The following is a 6,796-nucleotide window of genomic DNA, read 5'->3' on the forward strand; positions in this document are numbered from 1 at the left end:
ACATATAATTTCTTATGCTAAAGTGACAATTCATTCACAAGGTAGAGTATGAATTAGAAACTTTATTGATAACCAACAAACTATGATCTGAGTCATTGAAGCAATTGCAATTTATCATAATATCGGAAAGAGTCAATGTAAGAGCTTTTGTATAGCAAGTCCACATACTCAACCATCTCTTAGTCTTTCATAATTGCTAACACTCACGCAATATTTATGAGTTCCATGCCTCAGCCAGACACAAAGAAAGATAGGGGCTTATAGTTTCGCCTCCCAACCTTTTACCTCAAGGGTAATGTCAACAATAATATTTTATGATAACCTACATCTGGATCTTTCCCAACATATAGTGCTTGCCAAAAAGGAGAAGTGAAAAGGAAAGGTGAAGTTCACCATGAGTCTTATATAAGGGTATAAGGTAAAAGTAAAAGATAGGCCCTTCATAGAGGGAAGCAGAGGTTGTCATGCGCTTTTATAGTTGGATGCACAAAACCTTAATTCAAAAGAACGTCACTTTATATTGCCGCTTGTGATAAAGACCTTTATTATGTAGTCCTTCGCTTTTATTTTGTAGCGATCCGACCTCAACCGATCAAATCTCTGTGTATAAGTGGCATCCTTGGATCGGTAATGCTGACGCACACAGTACTTCGAAGGATTTATAACAGAGTTGTCATACGTCTCCAACGTATCTATAATTTTTGATTGTTCCATGCTATTACATATTCTGTTTTGGGTGTTAATGGGCTTTATTTATACACTTTTATATTATTTTTGGGACTAACCTATTAACCAGAGGCCCAACCCAAATTGTTGTTTTTTGCCTATTTTAGTGTTTCGCAGAAAAGGAATATCAAACGGAATCCAAATGGAATGAAACCTTCGGGAGAGTTATTTGGAACAAACGTGATCCAGGGGACTTGGAGTGGACGTCAAGAAACAATCAAAGAGGCCACGAGGTAGGGGGCGGGCCTACTCCCCTGGGCGCGCCCTCCACCCTCGTGGGGCCCTCGTTGCTCCACCGACCTACTTCCTCCTCCTATATCTATTCATATACCTCGAAAACATGCAGGAGCACCACTAAATCCTATTTCCACCGTCGCAACCTTCTGTACCCAAGAGATCCCATCTTGGGGCCTTTTCTGGAGCTCCGCCGGAGGGGGCATCGATTATGGAGGGCCTCTACATCAACCCTATGGCTCTCTCTGGTGATGTGTGAGTAGTTTACTTCAGACCTTCGGGTCCATAGTTAGTATCTAGATGTCTTCTTCTCTCGCTTTGGATCTCAATACAAAGTTCTCCTCGATTCTCTTGGAGATCTATTCGATGTAATCTTCTTTTGCGGTGTGTTTGTCGAGATCCAATGAATTGTGGGTTTATGATCAAGATTATCTATGGACAATATTTGAATATTCTCTGAATTCTTTTATGTATGATTGGTTATATTTGCAACTCTCTTCAAATTATTAGTTTGGTTTGGCACACTAGATTGATCTTTCTTGCAATGGGAGAAGTGCTTAACTTTGGGTTCAATCTTGCGGTGCTCGATCTCAGTGACAGTAGGGGAAATGACATGTATTGTATTGTTGCCATCGAGGATAAAAAGATGGGGTTTATATCATATTGCATGAGTTTATCCCTCTACATCATGTCATCTTGCTTAAAGCGTTACTCCGTTCTTATGAACTTAATACTCTAGATGCATGCTGGATAGCGGTCGATGTGTGGAGTAATAGTAGTAGATGCAGGCAGGAGTCGGTCTACCTATCACAGACGTGATGCCTATATACATGATCATACCTAGATATTCTCATAACTATGCTCAATTCTATCAATTGCTCGACAGTAATTTGTTTACTCACCATAATACTTATGCTCTTGAGAGAAACCACTAGTGAAACCTATGGCCCCCAAGTCTATTTTCCATCATATTAATCTTCCATCAACAAGCTATTTCTACTAAATTTTATTTTGCAATCTTTACTTTTTATCTTTATTATAAAAATACCAAAAATATTATCTTATCATATCTATCAGATCTCACTCTTGTAAGTGACCGTGAAGGGATTGACAACCCCTTTATCGTGTTGGTTGCGAGGTTCTTATTTGTTTGTGCAGGTACAAGGGACTTGAGCGTGGCCTCCTACTGGATTGATACCTTGGTTCTCAAAAACTGAGGGAAATACTTGTGCTACTTTGTTGCATCACCCTTTCCTCTTCAAGGGAAAACCAACACAGTGCTCAAGAGGTAGCAAGAAGGATTTCTGGCGCCGTTGCCGGAGAGTCTGTGCACAAGTCAAGACATACCAAGTACCCATCACAAACTCTTATCCCTCATATTACATTATTTGCCATTTGCCTCTCGTTTTCCTCTCCCCCACTTCGCACTTGCCGTTTTATTCGCCTCTTTCCTGTTTGTTTTCTTGTACCATGGCTGATTCAAAAAGAGTTAGGGGTTCTCTCTCAGGTTTTACCCTGGATAGTCCCTTTGTCCTCTCTAAGCTCATAAATATTCATGCTATGAAAAGGCCTACCAGGGTTATCAATGAGAGTTTGAATAATTTCGATGAAGATGAACCCGGAATTTTTCGTTATTTACTTGATGAATCTTTGAAAGACGCTTGGGGTAGGCTATTAAGGATCCGAGCTAGCTATGTGCCCCAATATCAAATTGAGGTTTCTGAAAAGCTTTTATATTGGTTTACCTTCTTCGTTCAAGCAATTTCTAGATTCTATCTTTGAAGAAGGTTTTCTTGAGGGGGATCCCATTGATACATATGAAAAGATGAAAACTATATTTGGGCACTCCATGAGTGAGAAGGTTGAATCTACCTCTCTTTTGTGCTTTTAGCAAAATGAAATTATCAAAGAAATGAGGGCTAGCTTAGATGCCAATTTCCCTAACGTGCTTAATCTTTCTTCCACCATTAATGGCCACGTGCTATCTCAAAATAGAAAGATAAATGCTATAGAAAAGAAATTTTCTCTTTTCTTTCCTAATACCAAAGATGGCAATACGTAGATCTATCCTTGCTTTTATGCCTAGCTAGGGGCATTAAACAATAGTGCTTGTTGGGAGGCAACCCAATTTTATTTTTGTTTCTTGCTTTTTGATTCTGTTTAGTAATAAATAATTCATCTAGCCTCTGTTTAGATGTGGTTTTATGCTTTTAATTAGTGTTTGTGCCAAGTAGAACCTTTTGGAAGACTTGGGGAAAGTCTTTGTGATCTTGCTTTAAAAAATAGAAACTTGAGCGCTCATGAGAATTGCTGCCATTTTTTACTGGAGAGTACTATTCAGTTAATTATTTTGAAGATGATTAATGTATAAATTCCTCATGTCCAGAAATTTATTTTAGAATTTTGGGTTCCAGAAGTGGTCTAAACCTACAGATTGCTACAGACTGTTCTGTTTTTGACAGATTCTGTTTTTTCGTGTGTTGTTTGCTTATTTTGATGAATCTATGGCTAGTAAAAGAGTTTATAAACCATAGAGAAGTTGTAATACAGTAGGTTTAACACCAATATAAATAAAGAATGAGTTCATTACAGTACCTTGAAGTGGTGGTTTGTTTTCTTATACTAACGGAGCTCATGAGATTTTCTATTTGAGTTTTGTGTTGTGAAGTTTTCAAGTTTTGGGTAAGGATTTGATGGATTATGGATCAAGGAGTGGAAAGAGCCTAACCTTGGGGATGCCCAAGCCACCCCAAGGTAAAATTCAAGAACACCAAAAAGCCTAAGCTTGGGGATGCCCCGGAAGGCATCCCCTCTTTCTTCTTCGTCCATCGGTAACTTTACTTGGAGCTATATTTTTATTCACCACATGATATGTGTTTTGCTTGGAGCGTCTTATATGATTTGAGTCTTTGCTTTTTAGTTTAACACAATCATACTTTATGTACACACCTTTTGAGAGAGACACACATGATTCGGAATTTGTTAGAATACTCTATGTGCTTCACTTATATCTTTTGAGCTATATAATTTTTGCTCTAGTGCTTCACGTATACCTTTTTAGAGCACGGTAGGGGTTCTATTTTATAGAAATAACTGATCTCTCATGCTTCACTTATATTATTTTGAGAGTCATTTAGAACAGCATGGTAATTTGCTTTCGTTATGAATTTAGTCCTAATATAATAGGTATCCAAGATCGGTATAATAAGAACTATCATACAAAAAGTGCATTGAATACTATGAGAAGTTTGATACTTGATAATTGTTTTGAGAAATGAAGATGGTGATATTAGAGTCATGCTAGTTGAGTAGTTTTGGATTTGAGAAATACTTGAGTTATAGTTTGTGATTCCCGTAGCATGCACGTATAGTGACCCGTTATGTGATGAAGTCGGAGCATGATTTATTTATTGATTGTCTTCCTTATGAGTGGAGGTCGGGGATGACCGATGGTCTTTTCCTACCAATCTACCCCCTAGGAGCCTGTGCGTAGTACTTTGTTTTCATAACTAATAAATTTTTGCAATAAGTAGGTGAGTTCTTTATGACTAATGTTGAGTCCATGGACTATACGCAATCTCACCCTTCCACCATTGCTAGCCTCTCTAGTACCGCGCAACTTTCACTGGTACCTTAAACCCACCAAATACCTTCCTCAAAACAGCCACCATACCTACCTATTATGGCATTTCCATAGCCACTCCGAGATATATTGCCATGCAACTTTCCACCGTTCCTTTATTATGACACGCTTCATCATTGTCATATTGCTTTGCATGATCATGTAGTTGACATCGTATTTGTGGCAAAGCCACCATTAATAATTCTTTCATACATGTCACTCTTGATTCATTGCATATCCCGGTACACCGCCGGAGGCATTCACATAGAGTCATATTTTGTTCTAAGTATTGAGTTGTAATTCTTGAGTTGTAAGTAAATAAAAGTGTGATGATCATCATTATTAGAGCATTGTCCATGTGAGGAAAGGATGATGGAGGCTATGATTCCCCCACAAGTCGGGATGAGACTCCGGGCTAAAACAAAGAGGCCAAAGAAAAAAAGAGAAAAGAAGGCCCAAATAAAAAAATGGGAGAAAAAGAGAGAAGGGACAATGTTACTATCCTTTTACCACACTTGTGCTCCAAAGTAGCACCATGATCTTCATGATAGAGAGTCTCTTATGTTGTCACCTTCATATACTAGTGGGAATTTCACATTATAGAACTTGGCTTGTATATTCCACTGATGGGCTTCCTCAAAATGCCCTATGTTTTCATGAGCAAGCGAGTTGGATGCACACCCACTTAGTTTCTTTTGTTGAGCTTTCATACACTTGTAGCTCTAGTGCATCCGTTGCATGGCAATCCCTACTGACTCACATTGGTATCTATTAATGGGCATCTCCATAGTCCGTTGATATGCCTAGTTGATGTGAGACTATCTTCTCCTTTTTGTCTTCTCCACAACCACCATTCTATTCCACATATAGTGCTATGTCCATGGCTCACGCTCATATATTGCGTGAAGATTGAAAAAGTTTGAGAATATTAAAAGTATGAAACAATTGCTTGGCTTGTCATCGGGGTCGTGCATGAATTAAATATTTTGTGTGGTGAAGATAGAGCATAGCCAGACTATATGATTTTGTAGGGATTACTTTCTTCGGCCATGTTATTTTGAGAAGACATGATTGCTTAGTTAGTATGCTTGAAGTATTACTATTTTTATGTCAATACTGAACTTTTATCTTGAATCTTTCGGATCTGAATATACATGCCACAATAAAGAGATTTACATTGAGAATATGCTAGAAAGCATTCCACATCAAAAATTCTATTTTTATCATTTACCTACTCGAGGATGAGCAGGAATTAAGCTTGGGTATGCTGATACGTCTCCAACGTATCTATAGTTTTTGATTGTTCCATGCTATTATATATTCTGTTTTGGATGTTAATGGGCTTTATTTATACACTTTTATATTATTTTTGGGACTAACCTATTAACTGGAGGCCCAACCCAAATTGCTGTTTTTTTGCCTATTTCAGTGTTTTGCAGAAAAGGAATATCAAATGGAATCCAAACGGAATGAAACCTTTGGGAGAGTTGTTTTTGGAACAAACGTGATCCGGGGGACTTGGAGTGGATGTCAAGAAACAATCGAGGAGGCCACGAGGCAGGGGGCACACTGTAACATCCCAAATTTTCAATTTGGAATGTTATACACCAGATCATCATTGCATATCATATTTTATTGTTTTTGGCCAGATCCAGAAATTCTACACAACTCAAGGACCCACGGAGAGAGTTGGGGATTTCATTATTTTCATATTTGAGTTTTCTCAAATTTCGAAAATAAGATCATTTGATTTTATTTATTTTATATTCAATTATTTCGATTATAAAAATAAGTGAGAGGGAATAAAATGACTTTCCCAAAATAAAGAAATATTTAGGATTTAATAAAAAATCAAATAAGGTTTTATTTTGGAGTTTTTCGCCGTTTTATTTGAATTTAGGAAAAATTCGTGTTTTTCAAAATTGCATTTAGGCCCCAAATAAATGTTCAACTTGTCCGTCTTGATTTTAGAAGTCGAGAAAATTTTATTTCGGGATTTTTGGAGTCCGTTTAGTATTTCTTTTATTTGTTTTTTGTGCGTAATGTTTTTTTAAAACACGAACCGACCTCGGGCCGTATTGGGCCAGGACTCCCCTGGCCTGCCCCCTTTATATAGTGCCCAAGCCCACCCCAAACCCTAGCCCCGCCGCCACCCTAGCCAGCCGCCGCCGCCACCCGCGATCCGCGCCGCCGCCGCCGCCCGCTGCCCTCGCC

The sequence above is a fragment of the Triticum dicoccoides genome, chromosome 1A (genome assembly GCF_002162155.2).
Source record: "Triticum dicoccoides isolate Atlit2015 ecotype Zavitan chromosome 1A, WEW_v2.0, whole genome shotgun sequence".
NCBI classification, from domain to species: Eukaryota; Viridiplantae; Streptophyta; class Magnoliopsida; order Poales; family Poaceae; genus Triticum; species Triticum dicoccoides.